Genomic DNA, 24,351 nt, shown 5'->3' with positions numbered 1-24,351 from the left:
ACAAGTATATAGTACACTCAAAAGCCTAGATTTTGCAAGTCCCAATTTTTATAAAAGAAAAGTTGTGACTAATATTTATTAAGAGACCAATGTCACCCAAAGGTAAAGGCACCAGAGAAAAATAGATAAAATGAACTTTAATATGCAGATTTTTTTTTTTGAGCCATTAAAAGAAATTTACAGATCTGATAACTGAGTAGCTGGACTTTTTTTTTAAGATTTTATTTATTTATTCATGAGAGGGGGGTGGGGCAGAGACACAGGCAGAGGGAGAAGCAGGCTCTCTGCTGGGAGCCCAATGGGGGACTTGATCCCAGGACTCTGGGATCACAACATGAGCCAACCACTGAGCCACCCAGGTGCCCCTGGCTGGACTTTTTGAACAAACAAACAAAATTTTTAAAAATCTGGATGTGAGAAAGTAAATATATGGGTTATAAAAGCTTCTGTCTGAAAATATTATGTATAGTTTTAAAAGAAAACACAAGTAGGCATTGTATCTTCATTTATATGTATCATCTTCAAATCATATTTGTATATTTCTATAGAACAAATTGCCCCCAAACTTAGTAACTAAACAAATATTCACTATCAGACATGTTCAGTGAGTCAGAAATTTAAGGATGGCTTAGCTGGGTGGTTCTGGTTCAGGATCTCTCATGGAGTTATAATCAAGATGTTGGTCAGGGTTGCAGGCATCTGAAGACTCGATTGGAGTGGGAGGATCCATTCTCAAGCTCATTTATATGGTTGTTGGCAGATGTCTCCATGGTGTAGAATGGCATCTGGCTTCTTCCAGAAGGTGGGAGAGAGAGTTAAGGAGGCAGAGTCATTACACAAAAGGGAAGTTATAGCATGTTGTATAACCTACTTCAGAAATGACACACCATCATGATGCCATTTTATATTGGTGACACAGACCAACAATGATATAATGTGGGAGAAGACTATAGAAGCTATGAGTACAAGGTGGGGGGAGGAGTGGGACAGTGGGATACATCATGAGGTGAGCCACAATCCCAAATAAGATATTTACCATAATAAAAAATATATATACATTAACACAATATATCTTGAAACAGACTGAAATGTCTTTCTCACATCTCTATTTTATTCAATTTGTTGTTCTATAAATATGATAAATAATTTCAAGATATATTATGATGATGTAAATCAAATATCTGAATATTTATAGGTACATAATATACATTGCATAGTTTTATGTATGTGTATTTGTGTACATTGTATGCTAATCCAGTCTATTTTCCTTATGTAGTTTCCTCTTTCTTTTGTTTATAAAAGAAAAAAGTTCTTGCTGTATAAATTTTTACGTCTCAGTAGGAAGTCATAAGCTATTACTTGGTTAATAATTACACTTCCTGAAAACCATCTCTTAAAATTAGGCAACTCGTGCTCGCTTCGGCAGCACATATATTAAAATTAGGCAACTCTTTAAGAATGTTATTATATGTTTATATTATTTTCTGGGTGGAGTGATAAATAGTGGATTGAATTTTCCTCTGGCATGCATAAAAATATTCTAATACAACATCACTGAAAATAGCTTGTATTTTAATATGCAGTTATATTTTAAGTGATAATCTTCTCATATTAAACCAAACAGTGATTGACAGGACATTCATCACGGACAATCAGACACGTATTTTTAGGCTTGATTCAACAATGAACTATTTAATAGTACCTCTTAATTTAAAAATATCACAGAGATAAATACAGTATTTTCTCTGAGGAGTAATTCTGAAATTCTGAACAATTTTATTGAATTGTAGGGTATGACAAATTAATTTTAAGCTAGCATATGTCTGAGTTGATTAGCTTATACATTATACCACAGCATTTTACATTTTTTAATTAGCAATAAAGTGCCAATAACTCACAGAATTCTTTAATTTTGAAATCATTTACAAGTAGTATTTAAAAAGTATCTTAAAAAGTGTTTTTTTTTTTTTTTCATGAAATCAGTTCTTGGGTAATTTTTTTGTCTCAAATTATCATATAACAATAGTTTAAATTCCAGCAGGGAGTTATGACTTAAATCTTAGCTATGTTAGGCATTGTTTAGCTTTCATCACATGTATTATCATCCCCTTCCTCAAATTTGATAAGACTGGTTTAAGTTTTAACTGGGATAAGGTGTTCACTCTCATTACTGAGAGGATAATTGTTGAAATAGATTCTGGTTCAGTTTCTATAAGCTACTTTTTCCTTCTTTCATATTGAGGGTCATTTTATGGATAAGTATAATGTTTGTACTACTGACTCATAGGTTTCCTTTGTGCAAATATACCTTAGTTAGAAGTTTGCTATTTGTATATAAATGTATTATGAGTTCAAATTTTACTTATTTATTGATATACTTACCCATTTAAGGAATAAAAATTAGTTGAAGAACTACATTAAATAAAACTTTTTTACGTTTTTTTAATATTTATTTATTTATTTATTTATTCATTCATTCATTCATTCATTCATTCATTCATGAGAGACACAGAGAGAGAGGAAGAGACACAGGCAGAGGGAGAAGCAGGCTCCATGCAGGGAACCCGGGATGGGACTCAATCCTGGGACTCCAGGATCACCCCCTGGGCCGAAGGAGGCGCTAAACCACTGAGCCACCCAGGGATCCCCACCAATTTTCTTCTTAATGTGCTTCTAAAACATTATCTCTACTGTGATGAAGGGAGCTTCACCTAGAAGACTCTAAGGCTGCCCTTGAAATAATACAAAGGATTCTTCATTCATGTATCTAGCAACTGATACCAGCTGTTACCTAGCTGACAAGTAGAAAACTGTTACTTTTATAATTAATTCTCTCTCTCTCCAAAATATTTAAGAGGATTAAGATAACCATATCAGTCATTTTGAATGTACTAGGTGGCACACATGCAAAAAAGTTTAATCATATAAATAATTTTTAGTAAACATGTATAAATACCTGTCTAATCCATACTGAAATTTATTTAATTGAATAAAGACATTTATTCTTCCAAAGACTACGAAATTAAATTGTCGGCCACTTAGAAAATTATCTTCATTAAAAAAAAAAAGAAAAAAGAAAATTATCTTCCATCCAAACATTTCTGAGATGAATATCATTTTTCTGATGCATATGGAAATGAGAACAGACTAATTGAGTGGCTTATTCAAGGCCATGCTGAAGAGAAGTTGTGGAGACAGAAATAGCTGTCTTGCAGGGCTTTCTAAACATCCAGAACAGCTGTTGTAGAAATGTCTCCGACAGGAAGAGAACGCATTTTCCAGGTTAAAATTGCTTCTACTCATACTAATCAATGAAAGGTCCTCTCATGTAGGTCAAACAGACATTTTTCATTCTTCATCTTATATGACCATCTGTTCTACTAGGCTACCTCCTTCCTACTCAAGACTCCTCTTATCATCCATTTCACAACTCCAGATTTCCTTTGCTGTAGTCTTTGCCTCATCATTTTCAGCTCCTTTCTTACAAGTTGTTTTTCTGAGCAAAGGCCCATCTCATCTTCTCTTGTAATTCCATAAGGGAACTGGCTTTTTGTCAGCTTCTGATTTTCTGCCTACTATAGAGCTCTCCTTGCTTTCTGATCCTTCTAAGTTTAGAGTAAGAAAAGAAAGAAATTGTTTTATGCTCTTTGAGATATGGCAGGATTTTAAAGATGACATATTTTGGGTCATTTCATGCTTTCTTTGGAGACAACCCATGCTGGTGATGCCATGGTTACTACTGGCTGACAGATCTGTCTTTCCATCAAACGTCACCCACATCCAGTGATCGTCCACCTTTTACCTTGCCAGACCCCCTTACTTTTCTAGGAAGCCTTTTGCACAGAATAAAAGACAACACTGTGCTGTTTCTTTGTTTTGTTTTGTTTTGTTTTCTGTGTAGCCTGTATCCAATTTGCAGAAATGCTCTAGCTTCTTGGCCTCGACCAACTGTGGGAATGGTGTAATTCTCAGGCCCTTTGTCTGATGCCACAGTCACTTCCGCCAGCCTTTGGCTCTTTGGATTCCTCGAACACAATCCCACCTCCCTACACTGAAAGAGACACATACCAAGCCCTCTAAGTAATTGTACTAAAATCCTTTTCTCAGGAATTCTAAATAGGAGGCAGTACTCCCTGCCCTTTTTCCCTGGAACGTTGGGCTCCTAGTTAAGTTCTCACCAAAGAAATAATCTTCAGGGGGGGCTAGGTGTCTCAGTCCACTAAATTTCTGAATTGATTTCAGGTTAGATCTCAATCTGAGGTTCATGAGGTTGGGTTCCACAAGGACTCTGCTTGAGGATTCCCTCTCCTTCTTCCTCCGTCCCTCCCCTCACACTTTTTTCTCATAAATAAACAAACAAACAAACAAATAAATAAATATTCACTCATTTATGATTTTATTTACTTATTTGACACAGAGAGAGAGAGACAGAGAGCTCATGCCGCAGACAGCACAAGCAGGGGAACACCAGAGGGAAAGGGAGAAGCAGGCTCCCCGCTGAGCAGGGAGGCTGATGCAGGACTGGTTCCCAGGACTCTGGGATCATGACCGGAGCTGAAGGCAGATGCTTAACCTACTGAGCCACTCAGGTGTCCCCAATAAAATAAATCTATTTAAAGAAATATTCTTTAAAAATAATATCTCAACCTCCATCCTCCTCATCCTTTCATACCCTTTGGGATGCGATATTTCTAGGATATCGAACTTCTAGTTTACTTTCTCTTATAATTTTTGTGTTTTACCATATAACTTACTTTGGAATATGGCTTGTCTGATATCTAATAATTGATTATAGTAAATGAAAAAAAATCTATGACTAAAGGAATATCTAAATATATTTCCTAATTCCTTCTTATGTGAATGTTTTTCCATACTTTATCTTTATGAGGCCATAAACAAAAGGATTTTCTGTTAGTGCTAATGATTTTCAAATTTGTTCATCTCCTTTAAGACAAAAGTTCCTGTAGCAAATTCAAAGGTGCTCAGGGGGCAATGTTTGAAGTGTGGTTGTGGGTATGGAGTCGGGCACACCTATCAGAAATTCAGGACTCCCCAACCTGACATGGAAGAGCACAGAATTTATATTCAAGAACTCTCATTTTCTCTATTAATACTTAACTAGTCTATGATTCAGAAATATTTCAAGAAAATTTAGAAAAATATTTATATTTTAACGAACAATTTTAAAGTTTTTCTTCCATTGGAGTTCAATTTGCCAACATATAGTATAACACTTAGTGCTCATCCCACCAAGTGCCCCCCTCAGTGTCCATCACCTAGTCACCCCAACCCCCCACCCACCTCCCCTTCCACTACCCCTTCTTCATTTCCCAGAGTTAGGTGTCTCTCATGTTTTGTCACCCTCACTGAAATTTTCACTCATTTTCTCTCCTTTCCCTTATTCCCTTTCACCAATTTTTATATTCCCCAAATGAATGAGACCGTATAAGGTTTGTCCTTCTCCGATTGACTTACTTGACTCAGCATAATACCCTCCAGTTCCATCCACGTTGAAGCAAATGGTGGGTATTTGTCATTTCTAATGGCTGAGGAATATCCCATTGTATACATAAACCACATCTTCTTTATCCATTCATCTTTCGATGGACACCGAGGCTCCTTCCACAGTTTGACTATTGTGGACATTGCTGCTATAAATATTGGGGTGCAGGTGTCGCAGCATTTCACTGCATCAGTATCTTTGGGGTAAATCCCCAGCAGTGCAATTGCTGGGTTGTAGGGCAGGTCTATTTTTAATTTTTTGAGTAACAATTTTAAAATTAATGTAAAAAATTAATGAAGCATGAAGCATAACAATTGTAATTAAGTGTAAGTTATTTGACAATTAGTCTCCAATATTATTATTAACAACATATCACTGTCCCAGTTTGTCTCATGTAAGTATTAGAACACACTGGATGCCACAACAGGAGTTAATGTATCAGGAACAGACATCTGCTTACTTATTTTTACCCCTAATAGCAATATTAGAATGCTCCAGTTCATTCATGGTTCTATTTATTCAGGAATTTTTTTAAAGATTTTATTTATTTTTTCATGAGAGACACAGAGAGGCAGAGACATAGGCAGAGGGAGAAGCAAGCTCCATGCAGGGAGCCCGATGTGGGACTCAATCCCGGGACTCTGGGATCACACCCTGAGCCAAAGGCAGATGCTCAACCACTGACCCACCCAGGCATCCTTCAGTCATTTTTTAAAAAAGAAAACAGATTTAAGCTAGGTAATTTTGAGTCTATTATCTAAATAGTATGACTCCAAATTTAAATAAAAATATTGAAAAGAGGGTTCCCATTACTGATCCCATGTCAGGCACTCATCTGAGTGCTTTGATCGCATCACCCCATCTAATTCCACAAATCTATGAGATAATTGCAAGTACTATTTCCATTTTATACAAGGAAACTAGCTTAGAAAATTGTTTAAGATTGCACATATGGTTTGAGTGGGGAAGTAGGATCTCACACTTGTTTTATATGTGGACACAGCACAAACTCCTAATGACAACAATGCTCTGAATGTAATAATTCCCGATAACATTTGTAGTCAGTTCAGAGACACTTCCTATTAATGGCAGGATGTTATAAGAATGTTTTTAAAAATCGAATTTATACTAAATTATCTTACCAAATTATGCAGATAATTCTTACTTCTTAGCACAAAATAGAATATATGTAATCAGCCATCTATCTAAATATCTATACACATAGGTGTAGGAAAATAGGACCTGATTACATATTTCATTCAATCTTTTTTTTTTAATTCAAGATACAGAAGGTTGAGCTGTTGCTTTTTAAAAGTGTAATAAGTATACATATTAATCAAATGCCCAAATTATCCTGCAATTATATATATACACATGTATGTATATATACACACACACACACACACACACACACACACCTGGGTCTCATTAACATTAATAAGAATTTAAAGTCTGGGGTAAGATGACTTAGTAAAGATTGTGCAAATAAAAAGTTAGGTTATGTTTCAATGACTTGAACTGGAAGAGTTTACACAGTTTTAATAATACCTGCAACATTTACATCAGATCTGAATCATGTTTCGTTCTGGTATATAAAGCAGGGAAGCTAATGTGATACTGTAGGGGGAAAATCCACATAATGAGTGATCAAAGAGCCTAAAGGCCTCCTATTATATGTCTTAGGTTTCATTTTACCTCTCATTTATGTGTAGCAATGAGGTGTGAAAATTGTGCTTTGGTTGTCTTAAGTATCAGTAAACTGCATCACACCACACTTCTTTACTACTTAATGGGAATGAATGAGATTCACTCTACAATTAATTCCTGCATTTAAATGAAAAAGGTAATATCTGAATGGTGTTATACTTCTTCTTCAAGTGAGGTTTTCCAGTGAATGATTCATTAGTTCTTTCAAGTCTAGTTAGCAATAACTTCTCTTTCGTAAGATTTTGTCTTTTTTTTTTTTTTTTTACATTGAAGAGCTTTCCACATCCATTTTTTTTTTTAAGATTTATTTATTGATTTATTGAGAGAGAGAGAGGCAGGCAGGCAGAGACATAGGCAGAGGGAGAAGCAGGCTCCATGCAGGGAGCCACATGCATTTTTGTACAAATTATACTCAATAAAGATTAAATTACCTAATGAAATATGTTTTCACTGGAGTGATAGGTAGCTGGAGCAATATCTAGTGATACTGATCCTAAGATCTATTAAAGAGGCAATGTGAAGCTCTCACCCCATAAAGGACTGAAGAAATGCAATTTTTAATATTACTATTACTAAATAAAGTTCTTTGCCTTGTGTAAATCACTATTATTCACAAGGTATTAAATTTGTGGTTTATGACCGTTTCATTTCAAAAGAGGTTAATTTAATAGATATCCACTAAACTATCAAGAGTTTGGTCCTAAGAAAAAGAAATTTTTTTAAAGATTTTGAGAGAAAAAGAGACGAAAAGTTTGTGTGGGTGAAGAAGCAAAGAGAGAGGGATAAGCAGACTCCCAATTGAGCAGGCCCATTTCCAGGATCCCGAGATCATGACCTGAGTTGAATGCAACGCTTAACCTACTGAGTCACCTAGGTGCCCTGAAAATAAGAATTTCTCTTTACAGCTGGTCAGTGTTATGGAATGACATGTTTATCCCCCTTACCTTTTGCCCCCGTTCTTACATTGAACCCTTAAGCCTCAGTGTGATTGTTTTGGCGATGGAGCATAGGCAGGTGGTTAAATTTAAATGATGTCATGAGGATGGAGTCCCTGGGGTGGGATTAATCCTCTTCTAAGAAGAGAGAGAGGCTAGAGGTCGTTCTCTAGGCCCAGTGTGGACATGGCTAACTGTAAGTCAAGAATGGGCTCTCATAAGACATTGGACCTGCTGGTACCTTTATCTTGGACTTCCCAGACTCTAGTATTATGAAACAAATACTTGTTTAAGCCACAGCCTATGATATTTTTAGCTCTTCAAACTGACTGAAATAATCACCTTCCATTTACTTCTGGAATTAGATTGCCTTTCTACCTTTCTACTATGTTGGCTGAAGTATTTAATTAGACCTTGAGAATGAGGAGTAATAGCCAATATCTTTCATAACTTCTTGAAAAGAAACTCAAAGAAGGCAGTGCAAGAGTAATTACAGGAGCAATTCAGAGTGGTGCCATCTCTTTTTTCAAGACCTCTCTATTTATTCATTTACACAACAATTTTTTGAGGTCATATTTGATCCAAGTGCTGCTTGCTCTTTATGATGGAAGTCTAAAAGGGTTAAGAAGTGGGGCACCTGGGTGGCTTAGTCAAGCATCTGCCTTCAGGTCAGGTCATGATCCTAAGATCCTGGGATCGAGCCCCGCATTGGGCTACCTGCTTTGTGGGGAGTCTGCTTCTCCCTCTCCCTCTGCTATTCTTCTGCTTGTTCTCTCTCTCTCTCTCTCTCTCTCTCTCTCAAATAAGTAAATAAAATCTTTAAAAAAAATTTAAAAAGTTAACAAGCTTATTGCTAAGCAGTATTGTTAATAATTCCTTTTCCATGTTTTTGCTTCATTCTCTTCTATTTTTCATTGTGGCTACAATTATATATTATCTTGCACATTGCTAATATGGGCAAATAGGTTAGGACACAGATTTGCAATAGGCTGAAAGAGGGCTCTTTTGTATTCATCCAAGTTTAACGGTATAATCAGAATGTTTGTAAGGCTTTGAAGTAATGGCATAAATTTACCAGATGTTTAGAATTACTGCCTTTTTCATCCCACTGCTCCATATCTTCTTATATTACATGGAAATTATTTGACTTAAAGAAGATTTTCCTTGTCAAAGAAGTGGCCTTTTTTTGGTCAACTGTTGAAGAAGTCAGTTCTCTGTTAGAGAAATCAAAATTCTTTTTCCTAGACTTTTCCCTCAAAGATCTTCTAGGCTTTTTGCAATCCCAAATTGCTATTAAATATTCTTGCTCAAAACACCTGGGATTTTATCTTTAAAAAGTCTGAAGATGGGTAGCCCAGGTGGCTCAGTGGTTTAGCACTGCTTTCAGTCTAGGGTGAGATCCTGGGGACCCTGCATGGCTTCTCCCTCTACCTGTGTCTCTGCCACCCCCCTCTCTGTCTCTCTCTGTGTTTCACATGAATAAATAAATAAAAATCTTAAAAAAATATCTGAAGACTCTCATGAAAAAATTACATATATTTGAACAATCTTCAGTAATAACAATTCATCATATTTTGATGAACTTCCTGGAAAAATAAAAAGTCATTATAATCCAGTCCAGCGAATTTAGAGAGTCATCAGTCTAGAGAGAGCCTTTTGTGGGTAAAATTATGAAGTGTTAATAAAAAGGTTTTTTTCTTAGTTGCTCCACGGGCAATTTTTGTTTGTTGGTTTAGAAAAGGGAATGCTGTATTTTAAAATACTAAAACAATTTTTCAAAAAGATTTCAGAAGTAAATATGGGCTCTCATCTTCATCAAAACATCTTTTACGGTAAACTTATTCTTTTAGTCAGAGCTTAGGAATAAATTATAATAAAGTATACAGTGCTCCACGTGTGTCAGGAAGACAAAGAAAACCTTGAAATTTTTTCCTCGACATCTAAAATATGGGTTGATGTAAGGAGTCTATGTCTTTGAATTGATTACCCTCTAAGGTCAAACTATATAGTTTTTCTCTAAATATTAATCTCTATTGTATATAACATAGTAATCATGTCATGCCAATATATGCAAATAATTTGGAAGATTTATAAAATACACTAAAATGTGTTCTATTGGCTAGTTAAAATAAGGTCTCTAAGACTTCATATTTGGTGGCATTTGGTTTTTCTTAATTATTCAAAAAGCTCCTTCATAACATTTTGCCCCCTTGCTTCTAGGTCCCACAGTCGCCTGAATATTGTATTTTTTTCTCCCTGTAGGCATGATAAATACCCTTTTCTTTGTAGGTAACTTGTATCTATCCTCCAGTCCAACCTCTCATATTCTCTAGATTTAATGTCTCTGTGTGGACTATTTGTAGGTGATAATGAAAATGCACACCATGTAATGACTTGTAGTTTTGCTAAAATACAATGTGAATCACGTGCACTGTGAACTGGTGTGGTAGTGTGGTGGCTTGAGTCTTTGCTCTGGTCACAGTGTCTAATTGGGTCCCCAGTAGCTGACTTTCATGAGTGGTTTCTGGTTCTATAAACTAATCTTCTGAAATTTATTTATTTTCTTAAAGAAGGAAGAGAACTTTGATTCTTTCTTAATATGACCATAAAATGAAAAGTAAAAGTTATTACTCTAAAATGCAGATATTTTTGAAATCACTTACCTTAACTCCACAAACATTAAATTTGATTCCTACTGCAGTTCTCTAGAATGTACATTTAGCTTAGTAGCTCAGTCCTTACAAGAATAGGCTATTTTGTTTTGTTTTTGTTTTTGTTTTTTTTAGGGTTCTCTTCTTTTTTAAAAGATTTTATTTATTTATTTGAGGGAGAGAGAGTGTGTGTGAGAGAGAGAGAGAGCACACATAGGGGAGGGGCAAAGGGAGAGGGACAAGTAGACCCCTACCCCACCCCCACTGAGCAGGGACATATCCTCCCCATCCAGGGCTTGGTCCCAGGACCCTGAGATCATGAGCTGAGCTGAACCAACTGAGACTTGACCAACTGAGCCACTCAGGTGCCCCCAGGGTTCACTTTTTTATCTTTAGATGAATGTGGTCTTCTCATGGCCATCTAATAAGTGAATCACATCTGTGTGATTGGGTGGTCCCTTGGGAATCTTTGAAAGAGCTTTTATTGTGATCCTGAGCAAGGAGCCCATATGTCAATTGTTTTCTCATCTTTGTTAACATGATCCACGTTCCTTTCCCTGAAAAAATTATTTTTTGTTAACTTTTCTCAATAATTTCATCATAAAATTAACTATATCCTGAAATTGATTCTGAGTATATTGCTTTAAGCTGGATTCAGTGAGGAAACGCCTGGAACAAAAAGAGATGAGGACCATAAAGTCATTGCCTCTGGACAGTAATTTTTTTTTTCCTTTTATCTCCACATGGTGTAAAAATAACTGTGTAAAAAAATTATCCAAGGCAGGCCGTTCTATTGATTAGAAAAGAGAGGCTTCTAGTTGGGGACTTCCATGAGTATGTCCCATTTTCATCTCTCTGCAGGTGAACAAATCTAGTATCTGAAAAATTAATAACCGTGATAGTGGAGATATACTATAATAACATTGTTCATATGTTTTATTAAGTTAAAGGCTCATATTATTTCCAGAATTATCCCTAGGGATATAAAAAATTGTGAACTGTTAGTGATACTTAGATTTTCTCACAAATTAGCATAAGGCTTTGATACTGATGATAAATATAATTAACACCAAAGAACCATATAAATAAAGTCACTGTAACTGCTGTTATTTATCTGCAAAGCTCGAGGTTGCAATATTAAGACATTTATTGTATCTGCTTTTAAAAGAATTTTGAATAATAATCAGAAACACTCCATAAAGGAGAAAATCACAGAAATATAGAGAAGGATATAAATATTAACTACAGAAAGCTATTGTAGATATGCAAGTATTATTTTCATTACAAAGTGATGTTTTGAGTAGAAAAAAAGTGCATATAGTTGAAACTGTAATTCAAGGGTTGAATTAAATATAATATTTCTTACACAAAAAACTTTACCTCATTATGTTTCCTATCTTGTGCCCTGTATTTCAAATACAATTATAATTGTCTTATTTGAATTATAGAAGAAAAATATGTGTGCATACTCTTGAGACACATTTATAATTTTATTTACCTACATGTGCAAAAAGACAAAATTTGGACAAACTTGTAAAAAAAAAAGGGGGGGGGAAGGTTTTAAATAGTTTTGGCAGTGACACTTTTTTCTTCAAATAAAATCTTGTTTTTTAAAATTAATACACTAAAATGAAAATAACAGATCTATTTAAATACTGCCTGGTTCACTTTTCCTCTAACCTTCCTCCTCATGGTGGAAATCTCAGAACTTTCAGGTCTGGAAATCAGTTTGAAAGCGTCTTCCCAAGTGCATCCTTGAAAACAGAATTGATCACAACTACAAACTCCCAACAGTTGATTTAGTCACACAGAGCTTCACCCTGGGTCCATTCATTAGTAAATATGTACTCAACCTTGGGTCCTTTAGTAGACTTCACAAAGGAGGAAAGAGGAAATTGCAAGTAACAGCATTAACTCTAAAGACGCTGGGCACAGTATGCTAAGCCCTAGTCCTAATTACATAAAAATACCAAACAGAAATAAGGAGAGAGAAAAAAAAAAGGATTGAGGAAGAGGATGAAAATGAAACAAAACAAAACACAACACACATTCTTGAGTACCGTGTAGAACGTCTTACCCAGTGTGGTAGAAAATATAGAAATGTTGAATGTGTGTCATGAGACGGAAGCTGAATTCTTAGTGTAGTATGCATTTATGTATGCTAATGGGGGAGAAGCACAGCACTTAACCCAGCCAACCAAACATCATTAAATGTCATTTTTCTTGTTTGGCTTTTGGATTGCCATGGGACTCTCACTCAGTGCATTTTAGATACTTGCCTGTTCCACCTGTACCCTTCCTAACCTGTCCTGAAAGAAGGAAGTCCAGTGGGACATTGTGTGATATGCTGGTGGGCTTCACTCATTAGGAATGATTTTTTAATCTGTGGTGCATCTGTACTTGACTTCTGCTATGGAGACTTACTGACATCGCTGGTTTAAAGTTTTCTTGAAAAAATTTGATATTGCTGTTCACTGATTCCATCACTGACGTGATTTACATTTTTGATGAGTAGACTCTTGGGAACTCTTCATACTTCAGCACTGAAGGAAGGAAGGTTTGAACCTTTTTCATAGTTGACTATTATACATAGATGACAAACCACGCAGAAAATGTACTTTATTGCTACACATCTCAGTTGCTATCATGGACATATTATTTAAGGAACAGGGGAGGCATTCTACTTTGTAGGGTGTCACAGCTCACTTGTGGAGTGGTCCTTGGTGGGAGAAGGAAAAAACCTCTAGTCAGCAGCTAATCGTGTGACCTCATGAAGCTTGAGTATGGAATGTGACAAGGAGGAAATAAGAAGCCGTTTTTTACCGGTTTTCATTATCTTGGTCCTAATATTTTTTTAAACAGTATTTTCTTTTTTAATTGCAAAAAATGCTAGTGTCTTCCTTCTAAATGGTAATGACGACTTTTTAAAGGCCTCTACACATGAGGTGATTTTATAGTAATCATTGCTTAAGGAGATTTTTTGCAGTATTGTTGCCCAACTTTTGACTCCTTTACAATTACAAGACTAACCTTATTTAAATTTTTAGATATTTCTTAGAATTTTGCATTGGCTTTTGCTGCTTGTAAGTGATTTCCTTGTTCAACCATAGTATAAGATAATTTTCTTCAATTTCAAGTATATTTTTGGAATTCTTAGAGATTATTCCATGCTTATTACTGTTTCAGATGAGTTCTTGGTGTCCCGAAATTTTCTCATTAATATGTTTAACTTAATTGACTATGCTTATCCTTCAAATGAGCTATATATAACCATGGCTATAACCATAGTTAAAAATATAGTTTAACATCTGAAAAAGGAGAATTAATAAATGATAATAAAATTCTCAAAAGTCAGACATTTTGAGATTCTGTTTTCTTATTGGAGAGCTACCTGAAAATTAAAAAAAAAAAAACATAAAATAAATGTACATATTTCTAAAGTGTTTCATGGAATCTGAATTTGCTAGGAACTTCAGTAATTTTATAGGTTACTTTTAATGGTTTGATAAAAGACCACAGGGGAAATTAAAATAAATTTTGTACCTGAGGAGGTACACAGCACACTTGGAGAGAGCAAATGGGAAGGCAGTGTGCAGACGGGGAAGGGCAGCAGGACCTGGGGCACATGGCTTTGCTAAGGTCCACTGCAGAGGCCTTTGCGATTCCTGACGTAAGACTAGATTGGTCAATTTAAACCAAAAAAGAATGGCGTTCTATAAGCTCTCAGCGGTCTTATGTAAGAGGTGCTTATGGGAGGATATCTGGGTGACTCAACAGTTGAGCCTCTTCCTTCAGGTCAGAGTGTGATCCTGGGTCCTGGGATCGAGCCCCATATCAGGCTCCCCATGGGAAGCCTGCTTCTCCCTCTGCCTGTGTCTCTGCCTCTCTCTCTGTGTCTCTCATGAATAGATAAATAAATAAAATCTTAAAAAGAGAGAGAGAGAGATGCTTAGGGAAAGATCCTAAGAGGCATGGGAGACTGTTGCCCACAAGGAGTGTTGGAGAAGTCATCTGATATGAGCTTAGATTTGCTGTGAGTCTGTGGGTTGCTTTCTAGGGCATGCAATTATGGGTTGCCTAGGGACATTTCAAGTCCTCCACAACTTGCTTGGCCACATAAATGGATGCTAAAGCAGTAAAATTGTGGAAGGGTTTAGCTAAGCTCTGAACTCACACTCTCACCCAGATAATTACAAGTAAAACTGGGGAAAACTTGAGTAAGGTTGGCGAAATGTGTAAATGTCAACATATGGGTTGTGTTATTTACTATAGTTTTGCAAATTTCATTGGTGGAAACAGGGTGAAGTATACATAGAATCTCTACATCTCTTACAGCTTTGTGTGAATCTGTAATTGTCTCACTAAAATTTTTAACTAAAATGTTAAAAAAGATACATATTGGTTATAAAATACTTAGAAAAGACAAATAGACCCAAGAAGAAATTGTCTCTGTATAGGTATCTGTGGCCACTGTTTTCCTCATCTTCTTCAGGGCACTTTCCAGAGAGTGAAATAGTGTGATTTGGCTTCCATTAGCAATACAGTCTGTCCCAACTAAGGTCATTGTGCTAAGATTCAGTCAAACATCATTGACTAAGAAAGAGGAATTGTGGACTGTTAAAAAATATTATGCAATTAATACAGCTTCTTTATGACTGTGGGAAACACTTCCCTACCCAGTATAATGTTATAGCAGAAACTATAACATTTTAGGGTTGGAATGGATCTCATGTATTATTACCTAGTCCAACCTCTGTATTTCCTATATGGGGAAGCAGGTTGAAAGGTGCTCAGTGACTTACCAAGGGTACACAGCTGCTGAGTGACAGAGGTAGGATCACCACATTATGCTCATACTCTGACACTCTACACCCCACGGTGGCACCTAATGGCATTTAAAAGCATTGTCTATACTTAATGACTGTGTAGTTCTTATATTTGAAAATTGCAGTCTCAGATGATAGAACGCATATGAACAGGAGGCCTGGATTAAGCATGATTTTAGAACAAATTGAATGCTTCTGGAAATGTGTTCTGTTGAGATCTTCAAAGTTATCAGGCATACAATGACTGCTAGAGTTTGACATTAATTTCTCAGGATGAAATAGCAGGTTATTCTTTTTTAATATTATCTGAAGTGATGAAGGTTTAGATGAGTGCTCATTACTTAATTCATAATTATTCTAAGGAGTTTGTCACCACTCATTTATTCTTCTTTTCACACAGTCCCTCATTTGAGCGCTTACCTTCATCACTTTGTTCATTTGGCATCTTGGAATATTTCTCAGAATTCAGTAAGTGTTTGTGAAGCTTTATAATGACTTAAAAACTGTGTGTCAGTGTGTAATTAACATTAGTCAAATATATCTTAGTCTGAGAAACTTCAGTGTAAGAAGATTGAATAAAATAAAGATTAGGGAAAAAGGGGCATTTTTCACATCACAGCTGGTACATTCCTGAATGAACGTGTGTGCCCACTGCAATAAAATGTCTTACCTAAAAGTATTGACAGGCTTCACAGAAAAATAAACTGTAAATATTTAAAAATTATTAAACTACCACACATTTAGGAAAAAAATCAGTAAAAAACACAGAAGATAGAAGGCCATTTATCTTGTTTCTTTTTCAACTTCACACAAAATCCAAAGGTTGAATCAGGAGAGAAACCTAGCATAATGTTCAGTTCTGAATGCCTAGCCCCAAATCTGTCTGCTTCTCTCCATCTCCTCTGCCAGTTTTACCTGTCACCTTTCCTAATACAGTAAGTCTTAAGGCACCTTCCCCTTTCCAAGATTATCCCTCCTGCTTTCCTGATTATCCTGTTTTAATCCACTGTCTGCTGGCATCTGGACTCATTATTGTCCCTTTCATTTAAAAAGGAAAAGAGAAGAGGAAATCAGAGATAGAGGAACTGGAGGATGTTAGATATGCTTCACTCTGGTTGTGGCGATGGTGTCCAAACTCACCACGTTGTACAACAGGAAAAGTGTGCAGTTTGTGAGAAATGAACAAAAACTATCCCTGTGTTCCCATTGTCCTGACAGTAAAATCCAGAATCTACCTTCTCACAAGGTCATCTATTAAGAAGACCCTGTTATTTTTCTGATTTCATCTAGTGCCCATTTCCTGGCTTCACTATGTTCCAGACACACAGACTTTTTGATTGTTTCTTGTAAATGCCAAGTCCTTCCACATCCTATAAACTTCATGCTGATATTCCTCAACATTGTTTTCTCACCAATCAGATCTGAGATTGTACATTTTCTCCTGAGAGAAAAACAGAAGTGGCCTTATTAAGGAAGGAATGTCAAGGGAAATTTGGTAGTTGCTAGTAGAGTGTGGCCAGCATCCTGCCTCAGTTTCCCTCCCAATACCCCCCACCCCCCACCTGCATCTAGTGTCTTTGAATGTCTCTCTGATCATTCTATCTAAAATCATTTGCATAATGTCTCACTTTTTTTTTTTAATATATACCTCAGGTAGAAATCATGTTGTATAATTCCTTGTCAGTCATTAGTTATCTCTCTCCCTTTGCTCCAGTTAGGCTCCATTAAGCAAGGGTCTTTTATACCACATTTATTACTGTATTCTCAGGATCTATCAGTGCTTAACACATGTCAGACACTCAAATATTTCTTAATGGTTGTGTACCATCTCCTAATCCTTGGTTGCTTCATATGCCCTATGAAGTAAGTCTATACAGGGACAACAAAGTGCTCAATTTGAGAAACACCATTAAAAATAGTTGTTTTTAGTATCCCATGTGATCATTAACTAGTTTCCAAAATTGCTGATTATAGACCAGTGAGTATAAACATTGATAACTAATATTTAAGTCACTCCGAGCTCCTCTCTTTGTTTCATCACATACATGATAGAGACAAATGATCTTTTGGAATGTACATCTATAAGGAATTTAATGGTAGAGAAAGGTCACAGCTATCAGCTGGCTAGATTGAAAAGGAAAAAAACAAAATTTAAAAAGATGTAAATTTTTCTCCCTAAGATTCTGGCTGTAATTTTTTCCTCTCAATAATTTTTCTGTTGCATATTTTTTATCAGAGATACTCTGTGAGTCACTATCACAGCTAGGAGACAATTTGACTCAAGGACTTCATGAAATAGAGTCATACGATTAGGTAATTGGAAATCATTCCATATTTGCACCAAACTAAAAGACTACCCTTCAAAGGAAAATTATCACAGCTTTCAAACAACGATTCTTTTATATTCTGTATTATAGATACTAAATTGTTAGGACAAGGCACTCTCCCACACACAGAATATTACATAATCAATTTTCCACTCTTTTATCTGCTTTCCCTAAGCATTGACAAAGAGTATTCTGTATCAGATGCTACAATTTCACAGTTATATTGAATCTTTCTAAAATTATAAAAATCTTTCATGAATTCAATTATATATTATTTTTAAAAGTAATTTTTCTTACTTTGGATAAAAATGTTTATTGATTGAATCCAAACAACAGGCACAGTACTTAGAAGGTGACAGCAACATCAGGAATGTGAAAATTGTATAATTTTATCATCATATTAAGAATTGAAAATTATTTCTTGAATGTTGATATCAGAGAAAGATGTATATGTCAAGGAATTACAGATTATCCAAAAACTTGGCTAGGTATTTATAAGAGAGAGTGGTGTGAGTGGTTTTGTTTATTTGTTTTATTATTTGATGAAGTATTTAGCCCTGAATTGTCTAATATTTTAATTTTCTGGTTCATATTTCTGGCTTACATCAGTTGATGGCAAAGATGTTTCTGACTGCCTGATAAATACAATATAGTTTATATTAGGAAAAAAATGATTATGACACAATTACTTTTCCCTCATGACAAATTAGAGCTTATATGCACACATAAAATAAGAGGGGAAATATTACAAGTCAAATTTTTAAAAATTACAAGATGCTGTAAAAATAGATAATGGTGATGGTAGTAATAGAGACCTCTTAAGGTGGCTAGGAGGGTCTTCTGGGGAAGTTGAAATTTAAGGTGAAGCTTGCATAGTAAGAAGTTATTAGCCACGACTACATCTAAGCAAAAAAGTACTGCAGGCAGAGGAACCAACAATTCAGACTCTAGAACAGGGAAGTATCATGTAGATTCCAGCAACTACAAACCAAAGTGACTAAACCATAGTTGAGTGAAAGGGGAAAGACATGCTGGATGAGGTTGTGTAAAATAGTAGACCTCTTGGCAATTATGTGGAATTTTGTATCTTCATTTAACAATCAAATCAAATTATTTTAAACAGGAGACTACAGAATCTGAGTTTATTTTTCTTTTGTAATTATAGTGTGGGTGTTCTGTGCATTATTAATTTGAGTGAAAGGAAAAATAAAAAGTCAGGAGACCATTTAGAACAATACCATGGTCTCAGAAGAAAGGCTTGATCTAACATTGTGGCAGTGGATGGGGAGAAAAGTGAACTGGCTTTGTTATAGATCTTGGCAACCATGATTTGATGGAAGTTGGAGGTAGATAAGAAGGATAGCTCTTGGGAAAAGCAATTTTGGGCACACAACGTTTGGGCTTCCACTTGGATACATAACAATAGGCCTTGGGCTTGCAACATTACCTTACCAAGAGATAAAGAGCCAAGAGCTTGTGCCAGACTTAACACTTAGCGTGCGAATATCTCTTATTTTTTCAGGCTCAGTGAATGCTCTTAGATGGTCTCCACTTAAAGCATATGCATCACATGGCACATGGCCAACTCCACTGGTTACATCTATTCTCCAAGAGGAGGGAACTGGATCTTTCCTCCTGTGGTGGACGAGGGGTAAATGTGGGCAGATTGCCCTGAAATAGCTGCTTGGAGAGATCTTCTAGCCATGGGGGACCAATGCCTACTGTTGAAGCTGTTCTTGCTCTGTGTTTTCTCTCTGTAGGGCATTGTTCCATCTAGTGTCTGATTGTGTTGTAGATTTTGTTAACGTATACCAAAATGCAGTGGGCAGAAATATGTAGAGTTCTATCCTGGGATTGATAACTGGTATGCAATACACTACTCCTCTGGGATTGATAACTGGTACATGGCACTTTCTGATAACAATGTGAATATTTTAAACTTGAGCAAGTGAATGATGAGAGGGGTACAGTTTGGGATAGGATAAAGTCAAGAGTTCAGACTTGACTATGCAGGTGTATATACCTCAGAGGAAAGATCTCTCATTTAGCCATAAGCAACTCTTTTAAAGTCATGAGAATGAGATCATCTGTAGAGAGAGAAGGTAGGGTCCAGGACCAAATTGCAAGAAATGACATTTTAAGGTTTGGCTAATATAGAGAAATTTGCAGAGAAAAATGTGAAAGAGAGGGCAGAGAATTTGGTGGGAAATTAAAGTTATGTGTTGTCATAGAACCTAAGGGAAAAGCAATTTATTAGTAAACTGGGCTCAAGCAGATTCATTGAACTGGGTGGTGGATGGGGATGGGTAGAAGTTAGTTCAGAGTGGTCTAAGAAGTGATGTGATGTCAGAAAGCGGAGGTGAAAAATGTAAGCAATTTTTTTGAAGAAGTTCACGGAGGCTTTTGCTGATAGGAATATGAAGTCAACAAAGGCTAAAAAATACTTGATATGGGAAACAACAGAGCAGCTTGACATGTGAATGAGAATGATCTAATTAGGGAGATATTGATAAGTAAAGAGATAAAGGGAAAGACAGAGAAAATTATATTTTTATTGAGTCATATGAAGAAAAAGATTCACTTATAATAGGAAAAAAAAAGCCCAAATATTTGGTTCATTGTAAGTGAAGAAGTAGGAAGTAAAAGGAGACACAGGTAGGTTTGCAGATTTTGTCACAGGGAATGAATGAGCAGTACTCCAAAAGTGTGTTTCTCAAAGATAGGAAAAGTAGTCAATGGCAGAAAGTAAGAGGGGAGAGAATCAAGAGAAATACGACTCTAGGGGCGAGCTTAATAACTAAGTTTGAATGTATCATGACAGTTATTTTATAATGTCTAATTTCATAGTATTCTCTCATGATGTTTGGCTGCACAGATTACTAGCAATCTTGGCCTAGGTATATTCACCAAAGTGGATGGTAGTGGAGGGTACACAGGTGTAGGCATGGAAAATCTGAATGCCGAATTTCATACAGACATTGCAACTGTTTTACGGTCGGACTACCGTTGTTTAGTGGACATGAACTGTTAGCAATCTAAATACAACTAGCTATGCTACTGCTATGGCATGAATGTGAACCCCCAAAATTAGGAGGTGGGGCTTTTGGAAGGTGATTAAGTCATGAGAGTGAAGCCCTCATTAATAGGACTAATACCTCCTTAAAAGAGGCTCCAGAGAGCTCCTTGCCCTTTCTGACGTGTGAGGCTATGAGAAGTCTGCAACCCAGAAAAGAACCCTCCCTCAACCACACTGGTATCCTGATCTCCAACTTCCTTCCCCCAGAATTGTGAGAAATGCATTTCTGTTGTTTCTAGGCTATCCAGTCTGTAGTATTGTGTTAGAGAGTAGCTTAAGTAGAGTAAGACAACTACTGTGGGTTACTTGAGATATTTAAACTATGTGCCTCCAGAATTATTAACCAACTGTCTGAAAAGAATATTCTAAATATTCTAAATATCCCTGCTTCCGTGACTTCTAAACAATCACCTCCTGTGTTTCCTCTCAAAATATTGTGTGTATATGCACATATGTGTTTGCATAAGTATATGTGCATATATATAATATATATAAAAATTTGTGTATTTTCATATCTATTTATCTATCTATCTATCATCTAATCTATCTATCATCTATCTAATCTTCTTTCTGTGTCTATCAACATAGGGGGGAAAACCCCAAGATATGACCTTAAATCAATTGAAAATACTCAAATTTAGGATCCACCCTAAACCCAGAGGGATCCTCAAATGAAACTGCTGAAATACCTAGACATCACAGATCAATGTGCAAAATGCTTAAATTCTATTTTTCACTTATATCTTTTTCCATCATTTTACTCACCATCTCTATCCATCAGAGTTTTCTCCAAGTTCTGGCATATTATTTTAAACCAAACTTCTTAATAACTGATTAGAATTTTGTAGTATTCCATAATCAGTCTCTTGCCCCTTGTTTATATTTTGACAATTGTGATTTCATCTGATGTGTTCTTTTATCTAATGTGGCTCCCATTGCACCATGTATTCACATATTTGGGAACACACATAGATCCTTTCTCCCGAAGTTTTCTCTTATTCAATTGGTTTTATTGCTCTATTACTTGATAGAGAGATGTTGACTCTGAGCCTTTCTCAATAACAATACTATTCGTGCAACTGGGTACATAGTTTGTGGCTGTTTTCTTAAAAAATGGGTCACTTTTACAGATATGAATGGTGTCATGATACAGTAAATAGAAAAAAAAAAGGCAAAGGCCAGACCCCCAAAATAATACACTAACATTTATGATTCAAAGTGTGTGTATGTACTTGTATGACTATAATGTCTCTGAAAGTATACACAAGCAGCTATCGACAGCATATAGTCTGCGGTGAGGCTGGACTGCAGGATGAGAGACATGTGGAGGAAAAACTTTACCTTCTATGGTTTATCAATGTGTAATCTGTTTATTATTTTATCTTGTCATCTGCATGCACTTCAGATTATAGTAAGTATTTTTAAAGAATAAAGAAATAGAAATCACAAATATTCAAGAATGATGGCACATTGATGTCTGATTTTGTTTCCCTCTTCTCGATTTCTCTGGAGTAAGAATAAAAGCCAGGGAAGGCAAGCTTACAGATGCCAGGGCACGCAACTGTCAGCTTCAGTTAACTCTCCAGAGCTGGGAATTCTTGCGCCTTCACCCTGGGTGAGAGACAAGTTAAAAGTATCCAATAGCAGGGCTTGGTTTTATTCTCTGCTTGAGGTGAGACTCATCCAGTTGACTAACCAAACAACATGTATAGAGAAACTAATGAAACCAAATCATCTTGAAGTGCCTCAGGCTGGTCAGGGCTATTTCTGGTAGACATGGGGAATTACAGTGTGGCTGAGAGTTGCCACCTACAGGTTGGGAATCTGGGAGCACAGGTGTTCCCTCCTTTTCTCTTAGCACAGAAATTGGAATTTGGTGTTTCTGTTTGGTGGTATCATCACCACCAGCCTTCTAGAGCAGAGACTATTATACTTTGTTTCATTCTGTCATTCCACTTCTTGAGAAACAGACTGACCTAGTGCTGAAGAAATGAAAAGTGATAAGGAGGGAAGGAAAAGTGAAAACTTGCTTTCCAATACTAAGGCATGGGAGAGAAGAAGACAAAAATAGTCAAGAGTTAGCTTTTTGAGCTTAGGAGTTTTTGTTACAGTCCTTTGTGAAATGTATGGAGTCTCTCAAGGAGAAACAGAGTACAGGATTTTTTTTTTTTTTTTTTTTTAGCTAAAAGATAGAAAAAGTTGAAGTACAAATTCAATACATATACTGAAAAGGAAGATAGCGAAGGAAAGTCTAGCCAAGTATATGCTGTTATGTTCTAAGGAAAATTATTAAACTTGACTAAATAAAATGTTTTTGAAGATATTGAATTAATAACAAAAATATCCTCAACCAAATTCACTTTAATTCACATGGCCTGACAGAGGTATTCTATCAGTATTTAACATCAAAATGACTCCTATGTAATATATGCATTTTAGAACATATAGATGGGAGAGAATGGTTCAAAGTTAAGATCTGAAGAAAACAGCCATTTTCTAAAACCAGATAAAGGCAGTGTATGAAACAGTTTTAGGACCATCTTACTTAAAATACTTAATTTCCTTTAGAAATCTTAAATCTAAACTAATAATAACAGTAAAATGAAAATACTAGTACATCGTGACCCAAGTAGGAATGAGGTGTTTTAATATCAGGATATCTGTTGGTGTAATCTACCTCAGTGAGGGCCTAAAAAAAGAAATGCAGTCATTATCTAAAATAATGGAGAAAATACACGATAAAATAAAAAGTAGTTATGATAAAAAGTGTCATCATATTAGACAAAATTCCTTAGTTTGACAAAGCCTATCTAAATAACTAAAATTAAATATCATACTTTACGGGAAAAATGTTCATTCATTACTCCTAGTTTATAAATGAAAAACTGAAAGTTCTGACTTACCAAATAAATGAAATAAGAACACATAAGAGTATGCAATGTGAAAGAGAAGGGGCATTACTTTTAAAGGTCTGGGATTAAAAAAAAAAAAAAAAGACACCAACATAGAGTAGCCACTGTACCAGAAAAAATTAGAGCTAAGCAAAAGTTGCAGCAAGTTCTCCAGGTATAAAATTAACCTAAAAGTCAATAAAAGCCCTAGGAAATAGCATAGAATAAGATGTATGTTTAGAAATCTTGCTAATGAACTAGCAGTTCCCCTCCTGACTACAGGCACAAAGTTTATCTAAAACTGACCCATAAGGAGGTGGGTTAAAAGAAGGCCTACGCCTAAGTTTTCTTTCATTAAGAAAATGGATTGGTATGTAAAATAAAATGTATACTTGACCTAGGATATAGCAGACAGAAACCATAAATTTAATGTAT

General features: G+C 35.8%; 1 long non-coding RNA gene across 1 annotated transcript in view; it reads left to right on the top strand.

The window, feature by feature from the left end:
- Nucleotides 1–24,351, top strand: part of LOC140612313 (uncharacterized) — a 394,544-nt gene that overhangs the window by 283,180 nt on the left and 87,013 nt on the right. The gene's annotated exons all lie outside the window — the stretch shown is intronic.

Source organism: Canis lupus, chromosome 2 (assembly GCF_048164855.1).
Source record: "Canis lupus baileyi chromosome 2, mCanLup2.hap1, whole genome shotgun sequence".
Lineage (NCBI taxonomy): Eukaryota > Metazoa > Chordata > Mammalia > Carnivora > Canidae > Canis > Canis lupus.
The sequence above is the reverse complement of the archived record's forward strand: the minus strand, read 5'-3'. Positions and strand labels throughout refer to the sequence as shown.